Source organism: Harmonia axyridis, chromosome 2, assembly GCF_914767665.1.
Source record: "Harmonia axyridis chromosome 2, icHarAxyr1.1, whole genome shotgun sequence".
NCBI lineage: Eukaryota > Metazoa > Arthropoda > Insecta > Coleoptera > Coccinellidae > Harmonia > Harmonia axyridis.
In genome coordinates, this window is record NC_059502.1 from 62,039,312 (window position 1) to 62,066,599 (window position 27,288).

Below are 27,288 nucleotides of genomic sequence, written 5' to 3' on the forward strand. Positions count from 1 at the left end.
AGGTATCGATACTCTTGAAAAAAATTTTTTTCTTACTTTTATTTTTTGATTAGAACAGGGTTTGATGTTTTCTTTCATATATTCTGGAAATAATATCTATTTGAAATAATGAATAGTTTGAATTTCTTGGCGAAGAGTCCAACATTTCCTAAGTCCCTAATTTCCTGAGGGATACAATTGTATATTCTTGTGAGAACAGATCCATTTGGATACATTTCACGGAAGGCTAACAGAGCCACAACAACCCCGATTCAGTAAAAATAATAAAGATGTTAAATTATCCACAATTTTTAATGTAAGAAATTAAACTATCACTCAATATACAGAGTTTATTATAACAAACACAGTTGAACTAACATACTATACAGGATCTAAGTCGAAGTGATACCAGTGAACGCCGGAAAGAAAATGTACTCGTTAGAGCGACGGTACCTTGGTACGTGCTTTGTAGATTGGGTTCGATCATAGAGACTCATGCTCGTGATTGATTCTGACCTCAGCATGACGAGCTATGGTCCTAGTATAACATGACCTTAGTATTAAATTATGAATTGCTAATATAGATGTAGGATCCAAAGATCCAGTTATTGTTCCCTGTAAATAATTGAGATGGTCAACAGGATGCTTGGAGACCTGTTAGTTAATTCAAGTGTCGAGGGCATGACAGTATCAATGAATTTACAGGGAACGAATTGTTATTGTACATATAATGTAAAAAGGATGTGTTATTCTTCGAGGTGTCGAAGATATGTCATGGAGTCAAGAAAAGACGAAAAGACGGTTCGCGGACTAAATTAAGACGAGTCACGAACGAGTTAGAGACGAGACGACCGAAAACTTAAAGTACGACGAAGACGTGATAAACGCAGACGTTTCGAGTAATCAACAAACGAGTTAAAGACGAATTTCAGTACCGTAGTGAGAAACTTGTAATTAAGACGTAATTAGGATCTTTTCAATACTGAGTTTGTACTGTATAAGTGTGGTTTTGTGAATAGATGTGAATAATTGAAAAGAGTTTAATTATTACAAATCCAACAAAGTCACGGAGAAAAGAACGAAAGGCCAGGTAATCGAATCATACCTGTAAACGATCGATTAACCAAGCCTACATAGATATGGCTACTCATTTTTATTATTTCTGAAACACATGTAACCAATTCTTAATTACAATTTTCTATTTCTGAATTTCAAATTATCAAATCGGAATTTCAATTTATATTTTCGGAAATTAATTCTTCCTTTTCTGAATTATTATTGCTATTCTGAAAAACAAATTGCTGTTTCTGAATAACATAGTACAATTCTGAAGTACGAATTATCGTTTCTAAACAACAACTTCTTATTTTGAATTACAATTTCCATCTTCTGAAATTCGAATTGCTTTTCTGAATTACATTTAACGTTTTCCGAATTACAATTGAAAAAAGTGTAGATGCATAGGTAGCAAATTTCGGTTCAGAGCTAGAAAACAGAAGTATCTATATTTATCTTGCTTAGTCATTGGTCAAAAGCGTCGAAAATAATTAATCAAAAAAAAGCTCACAAAAAGCTTGTATCAACCGAAAACTATCTAGGGTATAATCATGTGTTTCCAACATTAACATATCTACTTAATATCGGCATGAATTAAACTTTGGAAACTTTGGTGGCAACGTTCCGTCCAACAACAATATTCCAACGTGAATATTCCCAAAGTGAAGAAAAAGACGTGGAAATAGAAAAGCGGGCAGGTCCTGTGAATGGCCACAGACTCGCCAGATGTAAAACGACAGATAGGTTTCTCCCGGTGCGTTTTTTCGTTGAATTGGAGCGTTTAGGGCGGCAGCGACGATTTCCCCGCATGCCTCAGAGAATTTGAATATCTCTCAAATTATTCGAAAAGTTAAATTTCATACGAAATAACACCGAAGTTGCTCCTCGAGACCGCATGAACGATTTCTTTGTGCTCCGATAATGTTCATTCGAAAGGAAATTCTGCGACGAAAGTTTCCCTCTGTGGGAACGAATGAATTTCGGAACTTTCGCAGATTTTCCGGCTGCGATAAGAATCGCACTGCACTTCGGTCCGTGCCGTATTTTTGTCTTTGTTGCGATGATTCTATTTGGAGATATCTTACCTGTATCGAAGGAATGATGCGAATACGGTCGGTAGTCGCATCAACCAGTTGAAAAATTGTAAAAAGGTGTTTCCTATGAGAAAAACTAAGATTTGGAATAAGAGTAGATTCGCAACCAGGGAAATTAATGATTTTTGTGGAGAATTGATGTTTTTTTTTGAGCTTTAGAACTTTAAATTGCAATAAAACAACGATGGATTATTCGATTGATATGAATTTTATTTATCCGCAAGATAATCTTGTGGCATTACATTTTGAATATGATTTCTGGCATATGACCGCCACGGCTGGCTCGGATGTAGTCCAATGTAGAAGTCCAATTTTCGATTACTTCTCCTAACATTTGTGGCCGTATATTCTGATACATATTGGCAATAACACGGCAAATATTGTCTTCCAAATGGTCAAGGGTTTGTGGCTTATCCGCATAGACCAATGACTTTACATAGCCCCACAGAAAGTAGTCTAGCGGTGTTAAATCACAAGATCTTGGAGGCCAATTCACAGGTCCAAAACGTGAAATTAGGCGGTCACCAAACATGTCTTTCAATAAATCGATTGTAGCACAAGCTGTGTGACATATTGCGCCGTCTTGTTGAAACCACAGCTCCTGGACATCATGGTTGTTCAATTCAGTAATGAAAAAGTCAGTAATCATGGCTCTATACCGATCTCCATTGATTGTAACGTTCTGGCCATCATCGTTTTTGAAGAAGTACGGACCAATGATTCCGCCAGCCCATAAAGCGCACCAAACAGTCAGTTTTTCTGGATGTAACGGTGTTTCGACATACACTTGAGGATTAGCTTCACTCCAAATGCGGCAGTTTTGTTAGTTGACGTAGCCATTCAACTAGAAATGCGCTTCATCGCTAAACAAAATAAAATGGACGTAGTGCGCGATACGTATTCCGCACAGAACCATTATTTTCGAAATGAAATTGCACTATTTGCAAGCGTTGTTTAGGCGTGAATCTATTTATGATGAATTGCCAAACCAAACTGAGAATAAATCACTTGACAGCTGTTAAATCGGTTGCGATCTCGAACAGTAATGCCAACTTAAAGTTATATACCTCGAAAAAAATGACCCGTTATTATCAATAATAATTAATGTAAACGATATTTGATAGATTCGGTCCTTACACTTCTCACATTATATGAATTGATTTTTTTATAGCCAATTTAAAAAAATGTTGTCATTGCAACTCTTTTGAGTAGATAAAGTGTCACTTTAATCGCAAGGGTAGATAAGGTAATACTTTAACAGCAAGGGTGAATAAGATGTTTCAACTTTTTATTCCTTCACATTTATCTTCCTAGTTTTTTGGACAAACAATATACTTTCTGCTTCTAACGCTGCATCTTCTCCATCTGATGGCAGTTTTTCTTCATCTTGTGTCTCGTGCTGGGGTCTAGAAATCAGCCTAGCAATTACTATCAGAAATGTGATATGCGATACATTCTGACAATGAGGCTGCAATCAAAGCACTGAGTTCACATATCATCGATTCTAAGATGTTGGTGTGTCGAAAAAACTAAATGAAAAAGGCAAGAGTAACAAGATCTTCTCAGGCTGGGATGCCGGCCACCTGGGAATCAAAGAAAATAAGAAGCCAACGCACTTTCCAGAAAAAGAGCACAAAATCCATTCATCGGCCCGGAACCTTTTTGTGGTAATAACAAATGGATCTACAAGAAAGAGGTTCAGGAGAAGGAACAAATCGAAAGAGAAACACTCTGGCGGAATCAACCTGGTTTGGATCATTCCAAAAAGTTTCTTTGACACTGCGAGATCCAAAAAGTATCTGGAATAAAGTTTATTATTATTATTATCTCAGCAATAATATACTACAACTCCTCATTGGATTTCTCACAGGGCATTGTCGCCTTAGGAAACACCTCATGAGGATGGGTCTAGCAGAAAATGACGAGTGTAGAATCTGTGGGGAGAAGGAAGAAGCTCCGGATCACCTAGTGATGGAATGCCTCGCCATCATTAGCCAACGCAAAATCTGCTTTGGACAAGAAACTTGTATAAATAAGGAATAAGCCTCCTTGAAGTCATCCTAGATACTGGAGTTCATCAGAACTCTGGAACTGGAAGGCGAGCTTATAAAAGAAAAAAATACATATCAAGAGGCGAAGTTCAGCATAGATATCTACATATACTTAAGCTCTTCAAAATAAAAACAAAATTCATAATAACAAAAAAAAAGTACAATTCTTGAGAAAAATACGATAAACTAAAATATCCTCTTGTACAATAAATAACTGAAAAATGAGAAACGTACTCTTTACGGTATTGATTATATGACTATTCTTTGAATAGACTGATTCCATGCGGAATCTACATTTCAGTTGAAAACAAAATATGAATCGCAACAGAGTTGTACAGACACAAAGTAAAGATAAAAAAACGCTTTTCATCCTACAGAAAATTTTGGAAATTATACCTATTTGTTTTGAATTTCCATACATGATTTATTTTGATAAAATTCAGATTTTAGAATTTTCTTGACAATCTTGTTGCTTTGTTATGTGTACGTGGAACCTAACTGAAGGCTTTCAAGAGAACCCTTCTATGATCTTCCGTTTTAATATTGATTGATATTTCAAGCTAATAATGGACTCACTTATATCATACATTGAAGAGTGGAAATAACCACAATATATTGATGGAGTCTTCATTCGTGGTTCAAAGCTGTTTCAACAACTTCAAAAACTAAAGATATAGTTACCTACGTTCAGTTTTTGATGATGACAATATATGCTCTTCGAAACGGCAAATGAAGATTCGGTAGACTCGTGGACAAATTAAGGGCATTTCAATTTTACCTATGACTTTTTTTGTTATTAATATTAAGGCACATTTCACAAAAGTTGAGGCTACTAAAAGCTTAAACGTAATTTTTCTAGCGTTCAACAACGTTCTGCTGTTATCATATTCAGAAACTCTATAGAGGTGTTGAACACATTATTCTAGACAAACTGATTAAAAAAAAATATTAAAAGTGCTTTCTTAGCTTTTAAGAGCACTTATTTCCTAGAAATTGATAAATTTCTAACTTTCTTATTGAACTCGTAAAAGTTCGACTGATATGTATTTTGGCATCAAGAACTTTCATTGAACTTTTATCCGAAATGTCGCCAATTGCCATTTTCATAAGTTCATAACGTTTAAGGGCAACTTCAATTCCCATTACCCTAGTTGCTTTCATTATAATATCGATTGTTTGATAAGGAAGAAAACTATATCGACATCATCGTTCAGGCAAATTGTTTTTTTTTCAATGTAAAACTTTCTGAACAAGATACGCAATGAAATATTCAGTGAATTTTTTTTCAATATCGATTCTCGATCCCTTCTATTTTGGTTTGAATGATGCTTGAATGAAAACTGAAAATATGTATACAGGGTGATTTGCCCTGAAAATTTTAAGATCTACAATTTTCGGTTATACCGAAAACAGACTGCTTATTTCTTATTTCAAATAGTACATCCTGTATATTTTTGCATCATTAGATAGCTTTTTTGACGACAATTTCAGCAATATGCCATACCTTGGGAAAAAACTCAATGGTTGTACGTAGAATCGACTGAAATAATAAAAAAAATATAGGTTCTTATTTGAAAATCTTGAGTTTTGATGAATTCGAGTTGTCCAAGTTCATGATCTTCTTATGAACACCCTGTTTATTTTTAGTCAACACCACAAAAAAGTCTTATAGTACTACGTATTTGCAAAATAGAAAAACAAAAACATTTTTTCGAAAAAAGCTTTTTTTGCCGAAAAATTCAAATAAATATCAGTCCTCGTCGACACCATTTTTTTCATAAGGATGCCATTAACTCATGAACCGTTGAGTTTTCACCCAAGGTATGGCATATTACCGAAATTTTCGTCAACTATCTAATGATGCAATAATATACTGGGTGTGCCATTTGAAATAGGGAACTAGTATTTCATTCCCGGTATAACCTGAAGTTCTAGAGATCTGTAAATAATTCGAGGAGAAAGATCATTGTGTCTAAACCCAATATGCAAATTTTCCGCTCAAAATTATGATTAGTTTCCCATAAACGTCTAATAAGCCATTCCGATGAATCACCCTGTATATACTAATATGAGTTTAATCATGTGTGACAGTTGCGTATACCTCAATATTTGTAAGTTCACTTAATCATTTTATATTTACATTTCATTGTTGGCTTTTATATATTTGATTTCGACTAATTTTGTATCCTAATTAAATTAACTGACAGTGATACCCCATCTAGAATTTTATGGATCTGTTCATAGTGTAATTTGTATGTACATATTTATAATGTGAATAAAATTTCAATTTTATTGAATTGAATTAGTATCACTGTTAACTGGATTATTTATGTAGGGTTTTTATATCGTTGTCTAGGGGTTATAAAAAGGGCCGCCGGAACTTAACTATTGTTTATTTACACTATGTACAATTCAACGTCAATTGAATGTACAGCCACTGAACTTTCGTCTATTATCTGATTATTCGAGTAGATCCGTCTATATCTAACGTCGAATTATCAAACTAGCTGCGTCTAATTTATTTTACGTCGAATCATATGCGTCTATCACGTCGAATTCTTACTATGTCCGTCCCTTCTCTAACGTTGAATACCACCCTCGTTCGTATGTATCGTACTCCAGTCTCAGTCTTAGGTCTCAAGTACCTATTTTCCTTACGTCTCCATATATCGATAAAAACTGCATGGTCCACCGTTTTAGGATCGATCGCGTAGTTTTCGTATAGTCAAGTCAGTAGCGTATCATTCAGTTGGGTGTTAAGAATTCGGATCCCACATTTATTATATCAATTAATTTGAATAAACGTCTGATGAGGATTGAGCAATTGCAATTCTGACCCATTTTAAGCAAACGTGTCACAATATTCGAGAATTCAGGAATTATGTTTGAACAATAAAAAATGAATGTGTGTCAATCGATGGAAAAATTAATATTCCATTGTATATTGCTTATGAATGTCGTAGAGAGTGACTCATAAACAACAAAACAAAAAGCAATATTTAAAACAGAATGAAATCACAATCAAGCTAGTTTTGTGATATTTCAAAACGCATTTTATTCGATAAACTTCAAACCTATCGGTCAATTTTAAGAAGAAGAAAATGATCAGGATAAAACATGATATAGGCATTAAATTGAAAAGAATATTTGTTTGAACGCTGAAGGAATATTTCCCCGAAAAATCAATGGATTTTTTCGACGCCTACACAGGGGAGTTAGAAAGTCCCCAGTTTTGAGAGAAATCAGCACTGACACGCCATCATTTCGATCAGGCTTGCAGAAAGAGAACTAGGAAGGTCTTGTCACATTTCCGCACATCCCATAGGCTTTCTTGCACTAATGCAGGACTCGTGTAGAGATGTCTAAATCGCCTTTGGGCCATTACAGGGGCGACTTTCTTACGACGACGGCCTCGGCTCACGTGCCTAAAACCCTTTTACGCCACGCTATTCCCGAAGTGTATCGAATCGGTCACTTTAGACACAATAAAGATAGATATTCCGCTCATCTTCCGATTTTTTTTTCAGTCTTCCCCCCGTTTAAACCTCGTTGTATATGGTTATTGCTCAGTTCGTGTATGGGCCTTTATTTTTATCTAATACGTTCTCATTTTCCTGCGTGTTGTTTTCTGTTCGGGATGGGACAAAGGAAAAAATCTAATTCGAGGAGGGATATAAATTTCTGACAATGTGTGGGTTGATTCTAACGGGTGTTTTTTTCGAGGTATATAACTTTAAGTTGGCATTACTGTTTGAGATGGTGACCGATTTAATAGGTGTCGAGTGATTTATTCTCAGTTTGGTTTGACAATTCATAATGATAATCTCTTTCGAAAATAATCGTTCTGTGAGGAATACGTATCGCGCACTACGTCCATTTTATGTTGTTTAGCGATGAAGCGCACTTCTGGTTGAATGACTACGTCAACAAACAAAACTGCCGCATTTGGAGTGAAGCTGATCCTCAAGTGTATGTCGAAACAACGTTACATCCAGAAAAACTGACTGTTTGGTGCGCTTTATGGGCTGGTGGAATCATTCCGTACTTCTTCAAAAATGGCCAGAACGTTACAGTCAATGGTGATCGGTATAGAGCCATGATTACTAATTTTTCAATCCTAAATTGAACAACCATGATGTCCAGGAGCTGTGGTTTCAACAAGACGGCACAACATGTCACTCAGCTCGTGCCACAATCGATTTATTGAAAGACACGTTTGGTGACCGCCTAATTTCACGTTTTGGACCTGTGAATTGGCCTCCAAGATCTTGTGATTTAACACCGCTAGACTACTTTATGTGGGGCTATGTAAAGCCATTGGTCTATGCGTATAAGCCACAAACCCTTGACCATTTGGAAGACAACATTCGCCGTGTTATTGCCGATATACGGCCACAAATGTTGGAAAAAGTCATCGAAAATTGGACGTCCAGATTGGACTACATCCGAGCCAGCCGTGGTGGTCATATGCCAGAAATCATATTTGAAAGTGAAATGCCACAAGATTATCTTGCGGATGAATAAAATTCATGTCAATCGAATAATCCATCGTTTTCTTATTGCAATTTGAAGTTCTATAGCTCTAAAAAAAACACACTTTATATGCCTAAATCATAATTTTAATTAATTAAGCCGCTTTCACCCAAGGTATAGTTTTTTTCAGTGTTTTCCATTTGTTTCTCATTTACCATTTGGTGTTGAGTCGTTTATTGTATTAAGGAGCATTATTTACTATTGAACAGGCTTCCCTGAAGGGAAAATCTTTTTCGAAATTGTTTAATAGAAGGTCTCCGTCGAGGTCTCCGTAATGATTTTGAATTCGGACACATTATCTACTTCCTTCTTCTTCCTTTGTATTCTCAAATCTTGCCAAATTTAACCAACTGTATATCCTTCTTCCATCCATGTCTAGTCCACATAATATAATATTAACGCCCTCATTATCCATATAATTACAATAATTGAGCATCCTTAATTAATTCAAACAGTGAGGTGGTAATCAGATGGACAATGATTGAAATTTGGTACTTTGGATACCTAAATATATTACTGATATTAATTCAATAAACACCATGTAACGAAATAGTGATAATTCATTCTTATTTTATAATAATGATTATTATAATAATTAATGAATTATCAATTTCAGTGATTCATAAGATTGATCATTCAAAATAATTGAAGCATTTCACCAAAACATCCCAAAATCTTCTCTATCTGCTGAGATAACACACAAATTTTCAGTTTATCTGTTGAATTGTTTCCGATGCCAGATCCTTTGAAAATTATAAAATCATTGTTTTGATTATAATTAACTTGTATAAACTGTGATATACCTCAGTTGCCATTCAAGAAAATAGAATGTAATACATAACAAGAAGAATGGTTTCTTCAACATGAAATGTCACTTCGAAGTTTTTACCCTATGGTGAAAAAAGTTTTTTGGAAACTTCGGAACAAGATTGAACGATTGGTGAGATTGAACTGAGTAGTTGGCTTTCCCATTCATTTTGTTGCTGTGACATTGTTAGGAAGTTTCAGATATATAAACCACAAGTAATCTGAACCAAATGGGTACTTTCTATTCTGAGCTTCAAAATATTACGCACAGACTCTCCTGATTTAATTCATCCGATTTTTGTTGTTGTTTTATTACTCGCTACTCATATACAGGGTGTTTCAAAACAAATTCTTATCCCAAAGGATGAAAACCCTAAGGTGCAAACTTCCAAAACGGGCTTTCAGAACAGAACGATACATGAAATGTATGACAAGCAGTCGAGATGTGTTCAGAAGGGACTGTACACCCACAAGCGTGTCAGTTTTCATAATCGCTTGTGAACTACATTTTTCAACATTTGGTTTATATTCACAACACAACAAAGTCTCTTGACTATTAGAACAAAATATCATTAACCCGTGGTCTAGGATGGTCAAGAAAATAAAACAAGGCAATAACTTTATATCGCTGAAGCTAATGGATTTCACAAAGCAGCTAAATTAATTTAAGTTTAGAAGAAGAAATTTTTTATTGAAAAAGACACATATAAGTTCACTTGTGTTCTTCTTACAGCAAAGAAATTGATTTATAATTATTTCTTTTTTTCAAGTATCATATTTGAGACCTATTTATTTTCATTGCATATTTGCTTGATATTGTTCACTTTCCTGAAACATCTAACTAGCCACTATTTATGTAGGCTTGGTTAATCGATAGTCTAGAGGTATGATTCGATTACCTGGCCTTTCGTCTTTTTCTCCGTGGCTTTGTCGGATTTGTAATAATTAAACTCTTTTGAATTATTTACATCTATTTACAAAGCCACACTTATACAGTACAAACTCAGTATTGAGATAATCTTAATTACGTCTTAATTACAAGTTTCTCACTACGGTACTGAATTTCGTCTTAAACTCGAGTGTTAATTACTCGAAAAGTCTTCGATTATCACGTCTTTGTCGTACTTTAAGTTTTCGGTCGTCTCGTAGGTATCTAACTTGTTCGCGACTCGTCTTAATCTAGTCCGCGAACCGTCTTTACGTCGTACGTCTTAAGTTGACCGACCGAACTTGTTCTGTCTTCCGTCTTCGACTTGACTTCAACTTTACTCGTCTTTGACTTAACTTGAACTGACTCTCTGCCGATTGGAACTTACCCTGTCTGGAATATCGACCTCTTGACCATACCCTTAGGGAAAGTACCATCCCCTAGTTCAATAAGAATTTTGCCGTACCGCCCACAAAGATCTTCGCGGATTCCTGGAAATCGAATATTCTCGAAGGACTAGAACCTGATACACAGATGTGACACATCTGGTACGACCGTGTTGTCTTCGAAATCTCTTCAAGATTTACCACTCCATGACATATCTTTGACACCTCGAATAATTACTTATCCTTTTTACATTATATATACAATAACAATTCGTTCCCTGTAAATTCATTGAAACTGTTATGCCCTCGACACTTGAAGAAACTAATAGGTCTCCAAGCATCCTGTTGACCATCTCAATTATTTACAGGGAACAATAACTGGATCCCACATTTATTATACCTACTCATATCTTAATCTTGTATCGAACGATCTTTTATAGATACTTGGGAATGAAATAAAACTGACGAATCAATCATAAAAGAATGAAGGCAGACTTAACGACTGAGTTCATTAGGGAAATCAGAAAAATTTCCTTAACCAACATCAACACCAATAACATGACGAGAGTCATCGCAACATATTCAATCCTAACATAATTTCATGGAGCAAAACTGTTATCGAAAACCATCAACGCAAAATCAAAACTTTGGGGACAGAAACAAGTAATGTACGAAAAGCATTATGTAAAGAGATAAAAACATTCCTTCTTGAAATCACTTCAGGAATCACATCCCATATGAAAACTAGATAACCTTGAAGCTTTTGAAGCAGTTTACTGGAGAGCATTGCCTTTCGTGAACGATTGAAAGTAATTCAAATGATACATTTTTTCGTTAATACAAAAAGATTGAAAGAAAATTCCAATATCTAAGTGGGTGAGAAAATGAAGAACTGACACTTGTGAATCTCTGAATCTCTACGATGCGGATAAGCTATATTCCGTCTATTTGAAGTTCTAAACTTTATTTGAATAGGAATCGATTCCATAGAACTTCTGTATAAGGATTCCCGAAAATTTCCTTATAAAAGATATAGCGAAAGTGCAGAAACGAAAGAAACGGATAATTATCCATAACTAGGCGATGAGAGTTTGGATGTTGCATTCACGAAAAACTCAATTCTTATCAACTAGAGATCTTTAGTAATTAGCAAAACTCGACTCGAATCTACGTTGCTAGAACTTGGAGTTGATCGTGGAAAACGCGATTTATTTGCAGAAAGAGAGAAATTTCAGGTGGGTAGTTATGTTTACTCCCAGACTTCATATTAGGTTTTGCATATCAACAAAATCTACTCATTTATATGATGTTCATTAAGCTTATATGTAGGCTTGGTTAATCGATCGTCTAGAGGTATGATTCGATTACCTGGCCTTTCCTATTCTCCTCCGTGACTTTGCTTAGGTTTGTAATAATTAAACAATTTTTAATTATATACATATATCCACAAAGCCACACTTCAGTACATACACAGTATTGAGAAGAACTAAATTACGTCTTAATTACAAGTTTCTCACTACGGTACTGAATTCCGTCTCAAAATAGAGTGTTAATCACTCGAAACGTCTTCGAATATCACGTCTTCGTCTTTAATTTTAGTTTCGGTCGTCTCGTCTTTAACTCGTTCGCGACTCGTCTCATTCTAGTCCGCGAACCGTCTTTTCGTCGTACGTCTTAAGTATGGACCGACCGAACTCACTCATAACTCGACCAAGGCTTGACTTGCACTGTCCACCGGCTGGAACTTACTCTGTCTACTGACCGCAACTTACTGACCTCCCCTGAATATCGACCTCACTTCTTCCGACTTGGCACACCCAAGTACCAAGTACCTCCCCTAGTCCAATAAGAGATTGGCCGTACCGCCCTCAAAGATCTTCGCGGATTCCTGGAAATCGAATATTCTCGAAGGACTAGAACCTGATACACAGATGTGACACATCTGGTACAACCGTCTTGTCTTCGATTTTTTCTGAACCCAGTAAGTCTCCTAAGATTTACAATCGAGTAATCGACCCGACATCTCGAATCACTAATCTAATCACATCATTAATCCCAGTGAGTTGCTTCATCGTATTGTCAACAGGTTTCTCTATATCACAAAATATCACAAAAATTCAATTATCGTGAATGTTTTCACTTAAGTTTAAAAAGTTAAAGAAAGCCACGTTATAATCAAAATAGTCCCTCCAACAGGTGCCAATTTCTCTTATTTATCATCTCCAGTGAAAGCATAATAGTAGCAAGGGCCAGAAAACAGAATAGTTCCTCTATATACAGGGTGAGTCAATAGTACTCGATCGGTCGATAACTCTTGTAAATTTGGTACTAGGAAAGTGATTTAAATTTTGGCGGAATTGACGGTACTCAGCGCAAAAGCTCAAAATTATTTTTACTCTACAGGTGGTCCGAAAGTGATGAAACACGTTACCACCATGTTTTTTCAAATGAGAATGCCAAATTTTTAGAAGGAAAATATTGAAAACAAATGACGTCATGGCAGTGCTCTTCTAATTTTGTTCTCATCTCTTCATCTTTTTTTCTGTTGCAACTTGGTTATCAGTATCATTTTCCGAAAATTAAAATGAAAAATCCCAGTTCCATCAAAACCTACCGATTATTAGGTCACATCATCCTGAAACCAAGTTTCCGAAGCTAGTCCGTTACTGCCAGAAACATTAAATACCCAATTAAGACAGGGTCATCCATAATTCGAACTATAAAGCTGTTCTCGCCAAAGATATGGTCCGAAAATATTGCGTTTGCACTTCTATTAATCTCCGGCAGCACATGTCATCGTTTCCAATTTCACAGTTGATAGGGCGAAATTCTGAAATTGGCAGTATTACAGAACTAATGAGACCCCATTTATGAATGGTCACCGAGCAATGATGTTGACTCATTGGCGGTCGAGCTTTATATACAGGGTACGGCGGCATAACTTCCTTCTTTCAAACCGCGATAAAACTCATTATAAAGGGTGTTTTTTAGAGCTATAGAACTTTAAATTGCAATAAAACAACGATGGATTATTCGATTGACATGAATTTTATTTATTCGCAAGATACTCTTGTGGCATTACATTTTAAATATGATTTCTGGCATATAACCGCCACGGCTGGTTCGGATGTAGTCCAATCTGGACGTCCAATTTTCGATGACTTTTTCAACATCTGTGGCCGTATATCGGCAATAACACGGCGAATGTTGTCTTCCAAATGGTCAAGGGTTTGTGGCTTATCCGCATAGACCAATGATTTAACATAGTCCCACAGAAAGTAGTCTAGCGGTGTTAAATCACAAGATCTTGGATCCCAATTCTCAGGTCCAAAAAGTGAAATTGGGCGGTCACCAAAAGTGTCTTTCAATAAATCGATTGTGGCACGAGCTGTGTGACATGTTGCGCCATCTTGTTGGAACCACAGCTCCTAGACATCATGGTTGTTCAATTCAGAAATGAAAAATTTAGTAATCATGGCTCTATTCCAATCACCATTGACTGTATAGGTTTCCTTGGAACATTTCGAGTCGTTCGGACAGGTGTCACTGAAATATTTTGTTCTTCTCTAATTTTCTTCAGTTCTGAAGATGTGATTCAGTTAAAATTTTGTTTTGCTGTTATTTCGAATCTGCAAAATTGAAAACATCGCAAATTGGGAACTACTTAGCCTTTGTTGTTAGGGAAATATTCGGTAAGTTTTTCTCGATGAAATTCAAGTTTCTAGCTCCTAGGTATGTCTGTTTGATATTGAAATTGAGTTTGACCACTATTTCGTTATTTAGTGAGTAGACCTTATAGTTTAAGAACATTCGAAAATTACAGATACAGCGAAGTCATAATAAAGCGGGTTCTGTTGGGGGAACGACTTTTCAAAAAAAAAACATTTCGAAATGCTAAGTGTGAAAATTTCAGAGGGAAATCCTGAAATCATTTCAAACGTTTATTATTGAAATAATGTACCGATATCATTTCATTTTGATTACAAACACCTTTGATCTTGACACCTACATAAAAGATTGGTTATTCTGAAATCGTGTTAGTTTGTGTGCAGAAAAAATATCTCTATTCATTTGTTATCCTGTCCCAATATTTCTACTCGAGAAATGTAGCGAGTCGTCAAAAATACCTGGAGAGATTTATAGTTATCCAAATACCACAGTGTTGAGAAATCAGAGAATAAAAATAACGAACGAGATTGACAACGTTTATGAACACTCATATCGTATTGTTTTTCACAGACCAAAGTGCTGCGTTAGTATTTGAAAATGAGAATAAACTGAGGATGTTGAGAAACAGATGCGATAATGTTTGAAAGTAAAGTTGTTGATTCGAAAATATTGGAAGATTGATGTGTTATGTTGCAAAGATTCCTGGAGACCCGATATTTATGGAAATGGGTTGCAGTAAATTACTTTTTTCTTAATTGGATCGGAGTTTTAAAACAAACCTTTGCTTGAAGGTGACTCTGACTGAGCGAAATAAAGTCAGATTCTCCTCGCACGATCTATGCATAAGCTTACAAGCGAATAAGAATAATATATCTTTGTATTTTTTAAATTCAATTAAAAATAATCCGTCGTCCAAGAAATTTTGAAATCTTTAGAGAAAATACCTCCATGTGAGTGCTCAGTTGAAAACGCAATTGAAGACTTTTCCTCTGATAACCACCATTTCCATGAAGTTTTCACATAATTTCTTCAAACAATAATCTTCATTGTAAAATGACAATATTTTTTATTTGCGAATGAAAAAAAACAAAATGTTGAAAATTTTTCGCGAGAGTATTAGTGATATTTTCAATGAACAAAACTCCTACAAAATGACCTACAATCATTACGAAAGAAGTGAATCTGTAATTCCATGCGGAAAATTTTCGACCGTGCTGACCCCTACTTATATATTTCGTGAAGAGAAAGAAGGTAAAGTGAAAAAGCCACGTGGTTCTAATCCCCCTTAATATTTACATTATATGAAGAATATCGTCAAATCGACGTAAATATGAAATTGGAAGAATGGAAGAATGGAAAGATAAGTAGGTACGTGTGAGTTGAAAACAGATACAGCAGTAAACAGAGTGAGTGTACTATTCATATCTCATGCCACAAATAAAATCAAAACAATATTCTGAATAAGGAACCGCAGACATTTACCTGAAATTCCTCACGATTTAACGGAATCTATTTTTAGAGGAAAAAGCGCTGAAACGTGGGAGATATTTACATCACTTGTTCCATGCCACATGTTATTACATTTTAAAATGAAGCTGTTTCAATCCTTACTCTCTTTAACGTATCGTTAGATCTTGATGCGTCATTTCCATCCTAATCGACACACACTGTTCCAAATTTTCGTTCTTTTTCTGTCGGCAAATGTCAACTAGACTCTTTTTCATTATAATTGGAGTTTCATTTCAGGTTATTTATTCCTCAGAATTTCCTAGGAATATATTAATAAAGTGAAAGTTTTTTTTCAATTAATGTCATAATTGCATGAAGTAATGATAAAATAGAGGTAATGATATTTTTTCTGGAAACTGAAATGTTCAAAATGGAAACTTTGAAAATTGTTGCAACCTCAAAGTAATACATAGATATAGATAGATGGAGCATATGTCATTTTCAGTAGGCAAATTTTGTCCCTAACATAAACTATCAAATTTGACATGAAGCTCGCGGAAATGAAAACATATCAGTCATACGATATTTCACTTAATTCGCGAGCATCTCCACAAAAAACGCACTTCTTATGTCCCATATTGAATCAAAGTTTCATATTCACTCAAAATTTATTGAAATAAATACCAAAATATATCAGAAATTCAAAAAACAAACTTCAAGCGCGCCAAACGCCGTGAAACAACCGATGACGATAACAGGCCAATTGAAGAATACCTGGTCTACCATAGTAAAACACATGTTTTTGGCAAAATTCGATTTTATTATTCAACATAGTTGCCTTCGAGGGCGGTACAGCGATTATAGCGATCTTCCAACTTTTCGATACCATTTTTGTTATACGGTTTTTCTTTCGCTTCAAAATAGTTCTCAGTTTCGGCGATTACTTCTTCATTGGCACTAAATTTCTTTCCAGTTCCAGCATTCTTTTGAGGTCTGATAACAGGAAAAAGTCGATGGGGGCCAGATCTGGCGAATAAGGTAGATGCAGAAGCAATTCGAAGCCCAATTCATGCAATTTTGCTATAGTTTTCATTGATTTGAAACACGGCGCATTGTCTTGATGAAACAGCACCTTTTTTTTTCTTTAAATGAGGCCGGTTTTTATCGATTTATCCTTTAAATTATCCAATAATGTTATATAATAATCGCTATTGATGGTCTGGTCCTTTTGGCGGTAATCAATGAATATTATACCTTGCGCATCCAAGAATACTGATGCCATCACCTTGCCAGCCGACTGTTGTGTTTTTCCTCGCTTTGGATTCGGTTCATCGTGTGCAGTCCACTCAGCTGACTGTCGATTTGAATCCGGAGTGAAATGGTGGAGCCATGTTTCATCTATTGTCACATATTGACCCAAAAATTCAGGTTTATCGCTCTTGAACATCTTCAAACATGCTCAGAATCATTAACCCGTTGTTGATTTTGATCGATTGTGAGCTCGCGCGGCACTCATTTTGCATACAGCTTTCTCATCTACAAATATTCGTGAATGGTATGATATACGTTCAGATGATATCTTCACAATGTCTACTATCTCGATCAAATTCACTTTACGGTCATTCAAAATTATTTTGTGAACATTTTTGATCTTTTCGTCGGTGACAGCCTCTTTTGGGCATCCACCGTCTTCAGTGCTCGTTTCTTCACGTTTTTAGTCAGCATACCAATGATGGTTGATTTTCCTGGTGTAGAAATAAACAATTATCAAAATACTGGAATGCAGATAAGTGATTTAATACTTGGTATTTCCACCCCTTGCGTTAATTACAGCTCGGCAACGACGGTTCATACTCAAAATGAGTGATCTCAAAATGTTCTGATCTAATACTTCCCAGATTTCTCTGAGTTGGATTCCTAAGTCATTAAGAGTAGCTGGATGATTTTCTGAACTTCTCAGCCTTTTATTGTTCTATTCTCCGTTGTCTCAACGAAGAAACTCTCAAGTAACGTTCTTGAATGGCAGTTGTTACCCGAGGTCTACCCTGTCCTGGTCTTCGGACATTCATACCTGTCTCCCTGAATCGCTGCAACATTCTGGACACACTTGTATGGGAAACTCCCAACCTTTCTGCAATTCTTGTGTATGTCCACCCTTCTTCTCGCAAAACTACCGCTTGGGCACATTCCTCTTTGGTCAAATTGCGTGTTTCGCGTTGCTTAGCGATCGAGTGTAGAAAATCAAACGAAAGAAAAACTATTGATCACTAGAATTGATCGAGAACAACTTATTTGAGAATGGAGCCAATACATCCAAAATCTGATAATCTCATCTTTTTTTATTCCTGCTGGGAAAAAACATCTGTATTGAAGAAAAACGTTGAAAGTTAATAACATATGCATGGATAATTCTGATAAAAATAATTATCATTGAGAACACCTTCAGTTGTAGAATAAATTTGAGATTTCCATAATGTGCGTTAATTTTTTTGCGCAGTGTATATCACAATCCGACAGCGTAATCTAACCATGTTGGGGACATGTAAACATTTACTCCCTCTATGTATATATTTATTACTCTATTGTTGCAACCCTAGGTCCAATTATTTGATGTTTTGTACTAGATTCATACTTCGTATAACTTTAGATTGTCTTAAGGTGATGCTTTTCACCACTAATGCTCCATTTTTGGAAATACCTATCAATTATAATCTGGAGCATAAAAGATCCAGCAGCCGAAAGACTACAGAGTTAAGGCTAACAGTAATTAGAACCCCACTGTTTCAGCAGAAGCCTCTATCTTTCCCAAAGTTCCCCAACTTGAATAGAAATAACAAAGTAGAAAATCTCCTTTATAACTCCATTAATTCCTAATTGAAATTAATTACGAATTTCTGATATCGAAAGCAAAACCGTCCCGTAGTATAAACAACCCGGACGGCCGGTGATTCCAACTCGGAAAGCTACCAATAATTATCTATTTCCGTTATCTTGAACTCATGACGACATCGGAATTCACTTCCGGTTCGCCAGATTGGCTAGATCGCCTCCAGCCCTCCTACATCTTTTTTTTAGGGTGGAGGGAATATGTACTGCAGAATATACTATCATATACATAGGTGCTTACTCTTGAAATTGAAGGATTTTAGTTAAATGTGAATAGAAATTAATTCCTTCATAGTTCCCAAGATACAGCAGAGTTAATTTTGCAGTACCTAAAGTAAGAAAATGCAAAGAATATATGACAACATTGTTGTCGAAATATGAGAAAAATGTTTCCTGGAGAAGTGATGGGATTTATTTTGGTCCAAATTTCATTGCAAGTGATATTTTTTTGATTCTTGAAATGACTTAAAACGTGATTATAAATGACATTTTACCATATCCAAGTAATCCCCAAATATTAGGTGTAAAACTTTGCTTCCGCCGTTTTGCAATAGATGCCTGTAGCGGTAAGAGGTAGTCGAAATAAATGGATCGTAGATGTCATACAATAAGCTTAGGTATTTGTTATATAACATAATGACATCGAAATCTTAGTCGATTTGTGTCTGCATCATAAAGTTATTCTTGATTAAACATATCAGCTTACGAATTTTCTGGCTTTTCTGGCAATATGAAGAAATCTGCGGCTGAAGCTCATCGAATGTTCTCAAATACCTATGGTGAGGCCGCTATTAGTTAGAGAACGTGCCGATAGTAGTTTCAACGCTTCAAGAACGGTGATTTCGACGGCATGGCGGTAACAGAGAGAAGGTTTTCGAAGATGCAGAATTGGAGGCATTATTTGATCAAGACACGTGTCAAACGCAACAAGAATTGGCAGTATCATTGGGAGTGACGCAACGACCATTTCAAAACGCCTGAATGTAATGAGAATGATTCAGAAGCAAGGATATTGGGTGCCGTACGAATTGAAGCCGAGAGATGTTGAACGGCGTTTGTTTGCTTGTAAACAGCTGTTTTCAAGGCAAATGCGGAAATGATTTCTGCAACGTATTGCCACTGGAGACTAAAAATGGGTTCATTGCGATTATCCCAAGTACAGAAAATCATGGGGATATCTCGGCCATGCTCCCACGTCGACGGCCAAACCGAATATTCATGGTCATGATCAGCATTTGTTGGAACCAGCTCAGCGTAGTGAATTATGAGTTCTTAAAACTGACTGAAACAATCACAGGCAATCATTATCGAATGCAATCAATCCGTTTGAGACGAACATTGTAAGACAAACGCCCACAATACAACAAGAGACATGATAAAGTGATTTTACAGCATGACAATGTTTGACCACATGTTGCGAAAGTGGTCATGACATGGTTGGTAAACGTTGAAATGGGAAGTCCTACCACATCTGCTGTTTTCTCCAGACGTTGCACCCTCGAACCATTACTTGTTTCCATCAATGGCTCACGGCCTGGCTGACCAGCATTTCCTGTCTTATGGAGAAGTAAAAATTGGATCTATTCGTGAATCGTTTCAACAGATGACCAGTGTTTTCAACGCGGGATTGTACACAGCTTGAAAGATGGGAGAAAATAGTGGCCAGCGATGGACAATACTTTGAATCCGGAATGTTAACCAGTTTTTTACAATAAAGCCTCGAATTTCGGAAAAAACGGTGGAAACAAAGTTGTACGCCTGTGTAACTGAACGACTTCAAACTCTCTTAGAGAATGACTAATTCTGATGGACTATCTTAAAGACTGTACCTAATTATCTCATTGAATTACTCAAAAACAATATATTTGAATATTTTTAACATTGTCTTATCTGTAATAGTGAATATGTTTTCAGTGTAGACACCACCTGCAAAATAGTTTGTTTAACAAAATACCATGTATCTGAACACAGAAGTGAAAATAATACGTATAATTGAATAAGGCAATTGATTCGCCCATACAATTCTTCTTGTGTCAAAATAGCTCAGTGGACAATTCATTATAAAATATGCAATATTAACTAGGGATTCGAAAATGTGAGTTATGAAATAATGAACGAAATTGTTAAGTTTGGGATGTTATTTGCAATCAAAAGAATATGGAAATAGTACACAAACATTGTTACAATTCAATCACTTTCAACAAGAAAAATGACATCTGGGAAAGTTCAGTCTGTGACAATTGAAATCCTATTCAAGCGCAATGATAAATCCATCCAGGAGTAATGCCACACTCTCAGATGTCTTGTTCTAGAGTGAATTCCGGCTTCAATTTTAATCTGAGACAGTTACGTTCTGAAATCTACATAATATCGTCATAGGTAGGTAGATCACGATATTAAGCCTCACGGTTTACGTGAACACGTGCTTTCATTATTGAATCTAAGCCAGACGCGTCATTCGGTTTGAAGGAAACATATTGGTAGCTACTTGTTTCACACGAACAATACCGAAAAGTGTCGCCAACATCTAAAAGGAATGAGCCCATATTGATATTTGGTTGGCATGCGTTTTATACAACAAGAATAGCCACATTATTGCTCCGTAATGTGAGAAAAAACACTTCGAATTCAAGATAGGTAAATACTCATTATGATCAAGGATCAAGTTATATATCTTCTAGTATTATAATAATTAATATAATATAATAGCGACAGAAAAAAAATTATGGCGAAAGAAAGTAGTCAAGAGTTGTGCATTAATATATCTGATTTGCGTCTATTATTTCTCAACCCTTTCTCACCTAAGCTACTGAGCTACCATGTCTTGTTATGGGGAAAATCCTTCTCGAGTCATCGTGAATTCATCGCTCAGAAAAAAATAATACGACTCATTTTCAACCTTTTACCAGTGGAGTTCTGTAGACTCTCCTTTATTTCCAACTTATTGTAAAGTTTTTCATGCGTTTTCAACCATAAATATATTCTCTATATTCCCAAAACATATCACAACTAAATTTCAGTACTCACCAACGTACTATGGCATCAGATTGTTCAACCATCTTTCGGAGAGTCTTAAAGTTTTGGAGTTGAACTTCGAATAACCTTATTATCAGGTTGTCTATTTTCATTAAAAACAACAATAAGCATAAATTTCAAAATTAGAGCTCGACCATAAATTGAAAATTCATTCTATTTATTATTTCGTCATTTTGAACTCATTAAATGGAGAAAAGCTTCCTCCTAGAAAATATTTTGGGTTTTCCTCAGTGCCTGTAGCAGGTCTTGTTCATGAACTGTCAACATGATGAACAATTCTCATCAGCTCTCTGATAGAGACAGATACTGAAGTTTCACAAACATTTTCTAATATCAGGAGGATTATGATACGGGATTTCTTCAAATGCTTCTTCTTAAGAACAAAAATTGAACTGTGTAGAGAATAACAAATTTAAACTCCATGCAGAATATAATATAAATTAAAATCGTAGAACAAAATTCAAACAAAATGAGGAACCGCACTGACGTGAAATCAGGACCATCTAATCGCTTGTTCATTCATGCGCCATTTACGTTCTTGGAATACAGCAATATTTATCTACAGGAATATAAAAAGCTTCTACAAAAACAATGGATTTCGGAAGAAAAATGTACATCTGCATACATTTCTTTGGAATGGAAAAAAATTGTTTACATGAAAATATTAAAGAGAAAATCTTGTCAAAGTCTGTAAAAACGATTCTTCTAAAATTAAAAATAAAGACGTAAAAACCTATTTTCAATTTCTACATGTGGTAGAAAAGGGCTGTCAATCAGAGGAACTTTTGAAATACATTCACGCATCCTGAGAAGTCGTGGCTCTCAAAAAAACTGAGGAAAGAGGAGTAGTTTGACAGATCACTAAAATACCACGTGGTATGAACCCCTCTCAATAACAAACAGTTAACAAATGTTCAAATTCTGTTGATGATCGACTCAACCATCCATTAGGAATTGAATTCAACAAGTAGATCTGTCGACTTTAGATCACATATTTTTGTTCAATAGCTATTCCTAACTTCGAACTTCTCTTCATTCAAAATAATCGAAATGCCGTTATTAGTGTCCTAAATATCAATTGAAAGAAATAAATGCCACATCTGGATTGCGATTGATTCCTGATTACAAGATTTCTATTTGCAATCGCAATCAATCTCGCCGGGAATTGGGGATTTAGTAAACTTGGTTAATTAATACCATCAATTATAAACCCTAATTAACTACTCGTTATTGCTCAATGAACAAGATGGTGCTCGATTGAGAAGCCAGCTCGCAGGCTGTGCCAATATTCGAAACAACCCTCAGTAATGGTGTGCCAATGTTTCTGCCTTTGAGGAAACGTTAAATAACCATCTCAGTGGTCCTCGTTCCATTGGTACAAATCGGAATAGACGACGATTATCCCCACCATTCATGAACTACTGAGAATCTCCGAACCAAGGAGGGCATATTTGTAAAAATTTTTTCGGTCATATTGGAAAGGATGCAATATGTCTCTAACTGCCGTTCTCATTCAGTAGAGATTAGCAATTTTTGAAAATTTACGGCAGATTTTCGATAAAAATTAAGTCTAGTGTTTTTTGTCTTCTCTTTTTTTTTGTATTAGTAAAATTTTTTGAATGAAAATTTGCTAGCTAAATATTATAACGGTTACGATATGTTGAAAACATATCTTTTAATTGATTTCCTCGCTTACAATCTGAATTTTCTAAAAGGATATATTTGGTTTGAAAGTTGAATGAGGAGTAATTTTTAGCTGCATAACAAGGTTCGATTATTGTTGTCTACGGTTTGACAGTTTGGAATGTCAAACTTTGTTGACATTTTTGTTCAGTAAGATTTGGCAATTCATAATCTTTCTGGCTGGGGACATTCCAAAAGGTTTCTTCAAAACTTTGTCTCTACGAGATCCAAGCAGTATCTGGATCTTAGCAAAAATATACTGCACCTCCTCACTCGATTCCTCACAGGGTAATGTATCCTTAGGAAACACCGCATGAGCACATGCGTTGATCTTTTTTTTCTTGGGAGATTATCGAGAAAAAAATTTTTCTCGACATTATTTACTCATATCTATAATGTAAGAAAAAGAGGTTTGATGACAAAGTTTGAAACAAATAACTCGAAATATTTTTTTGTTATTACCAATTCGATTGTTCTCATCTTATACTGGGTGTTCGTGAATTGGAGTTACGAAGGAAAATTTGGATTATTTTAAAAATAAAATGGCAACTTCAACTTGACTCGTCTTCGACTTAACTCTGACTCTCGACTCGAACTTACTTCCACCGTCTACTCTGAATATCCTTCCCTCCTTCCGGCTTGACCACACCCTTAGGGAAAGTACCATCCTCTAGTCCAATAAAAGTTTCGCCGTACTGCCCACAAAGCTCTTCGCGGATTCCTTGAAATCGAATATTCTCGAAGGACTAGAACCAGATACACAGATGTGACACATCTGGTACAACCGTCTTGTCTTCGATCTTTCCTAACCCCAGTAAATCTCTTAAGTTTTACAACCGGCATGACACATCTTCGACACCCCGAAGAATTACACATCCCTTTTACATTATATGTAGAATAACAATTCGTTCCCTGTAAATTAATTGAAACTGTCATGCCCACGACACTTGAAGACACTAAAATAGGTCTCCAAGCATCCTGTTGACCATCTCAATTATTTACAGGGAACAATAACTGAATCCTACAGGTATAATAGATTAGATTGAGACAGATGTGAAATTGGTGGGAAAAAATTTCTTGAGAAAACATTAAAAACCTAAAAAAATCCACAGAATCAAAGGATTTTTTTTTGCATATATAACAAATGATCAGAGATGATAAACAATGACCAATTATGTTCATACTATAAAAGCATACAGCATAAGTTGGGCTGCCTGCCTAACTCAAGATTGCTATGAAGTTAATTCTGACGCTGTTCATTTTCCTGCTGATGGATTCCTGAAATATGATATGTAGCACTTGATCCCAAGTGCAATCAATCATTTATAACCAAGGAGAACGTAACTAGACATCCCAACAAGCTGAATTCGCCCCTCTTCATGTATTAACCTTGCGAATTTGTATCGTACATAGCCTCCGTTATATCCAGCCCGCAGGAACTGAACAATTTGGCCGTTGTACAATTTTAACTAGAGTGCTAGTTTGTAATTGACTTTCTTCATTAAATTAACGGAATTAACGTTATGAATTCCGAACTCACGTCATGGAGCCGGTTGTATTCCATTTATGATACTAATAAGAATTTATAATTCAATTCTGGGACCAGCGGACGAAAATTGGCTTAACCGCAGAACAGAAAATTATTGTTGGATCTTGCGAACAATATACAAGAGAACGGCGACCATCCTTATTGGATTTTCATGATTTAATTCTGTTAGGACTCCCCAACTACAGTCTCGATTGTTTCTAGAATACAGCAGGACCAAAAGGAGAATAACAGTTGGAGAATGGTACATGGAAATTATACAGTACGAAAACAACAATTGCATTAGAGTATTGTAGTCAGCTGATTCAAGCATAATCAGTAGGTTCTCTATGGATTTCGCACCTTCAAAACAGGGCATCATTACATACATCACACTTTTCCGGCGAGCAAATGTCACTTTCCCTGGTAGCAAGTGTCACTTTCCCGGCTAGCATCTGTCACTTTCTTTATCTGCACATATTATTGCCACCATTATCACTTATCTTATCTATGATCATAGCCATTTTGTCAGATACAATCTATGGTTGAATCAAATAACTTTTTATGTTTCCTAACAACGAACTCACAAGTTGCTTGAAAATAATATGTACCATCACAACTAATATAAAAGTAAGTAATAAATGTTAACAAAACTTGATTATTGATGTGATAGATTGTGAGTAGAATAGTATAGAAACCTTGGGGTTTACATCTCTACTAAGGGGAGTTTTTTTTAGAACTATAGAACTTTTAAATGCAATGAAACAACGATGGATTATTCGATTGAAATGAATTTTATTTATCCACAAGATAATCTTGTGGCATTACATTTTGAATATGATTTCTGGCATATGACCGCCACGGCTGGCTCGGATGTCGTCCAATTTTGACGTCCAATTTTCGATGACTTTTTCCAACATTTGTGGCCGTATATCGGCAATAACACGGCGAATGTTGTCTTCCAAATGGTCAAGGGTTTGTGGCTTATTCGCATAGATTGATGACTTTACATAGCCCCACAGAAAGCAGTCTAGCGGTGTTAAATCACAAGATCTTGGAGGCCAATTCACAGGTCCAAAACGTGAAATTAGGCGGTCACCAAACGTGTCTTTCAATAAATCGATTGTGGCACGAGCTGTGTGACATGTTGCGCCGTCCTGTTGGAACCACAGCTCCTGGACATCATGGTTGTTCAATTCAGGAATGAAAAAGTTAGTAATCATGGCTCTATACCGATCACCATTGACTGTAACGTTCTGGCCATCATCGTTTTTGAAGAAGTACGGACCAATGATTCCACCAGCCCATAAAGCGCACCAAACAGTCAGTTTTTCTGGATGTAACGGTGTTTCGACATACACTTGAGGATAAGCTTCACTCCAAATGCGGCAGTTTTGTTTGTTGACGAAGCCATTCAACCAGAAGTGCGCTTCATCGCTCAACAAAATTCGCTTTTGAAAATCGGGAACAACGGCAATCTCATTTTGGGCCCATTCGACGAATCTACGCCTTACTTGATGATCGTTTGGCTTCAATTCTTGCACGAGTTGGATTTTGTAAGCACGCAAACCAAGATCCTTCCGCAAAATCTTCCATAAAGTGGATGGACACAGATCCAATTCCTGTGCTCGATGGCGGATAGACACATGGATAGGGTCTTCCTCAATGCTACGCTCTACAGCAGCAATAGCTTCTTCTGTACGCACCGTACGGCGTCTCTGGGGATGCGAGTTATCAATAAGAGTAAACGTGGTGCGAAAACGTTCCATGGTTAATCGAATTAACTGCTCTGATGGACGATTTGGTCGACGATAAAATGGACGTAGTGCGCGATACGTATTCCGCACAGAACCATTATTTTCGAAATGAAATTACACTATTTGCAAGCGTTGTTCAGGAGTAAGTCTATTCACGATGAATTGCCAAACAAACTGAAAATAAATCACTTGACAGCTGTTAAATCGGTTGCCATCTTGAACAGAAATGCCGACTTAAAGTTATATACCTCGAAAAAAAAACACCCTTCACTATTTTGTGCCTTCTGTATACAGTTTCTTTTGGTTATGTCATATTTTGGCTGGATAAATATATTTGAGCTTGGTTGTAATAATGAATTTTTTTTTGATCAATGAATCAGGCCAATCATGAGTTCATATTGAGGAGTTTTGCTCAACGCAATGTTCTGAATTTCGCATTTTCAATTATC

At 36.0% G+C, this 27,288-nt stretch overlaps 1 protein-coding gene across 2 annotated transcripts in view; it reads left to right on the forward strand.

The window, feature by feature from the left end:
* Positions 1–27,288, forward strand: part of LOC123673575 — a 493,067-nt gene that overhangs the window by 221,392 nt on the left and 244,387 nt on the right. The gene's annotated exons all lie outside the window — the stretch shown is intronic.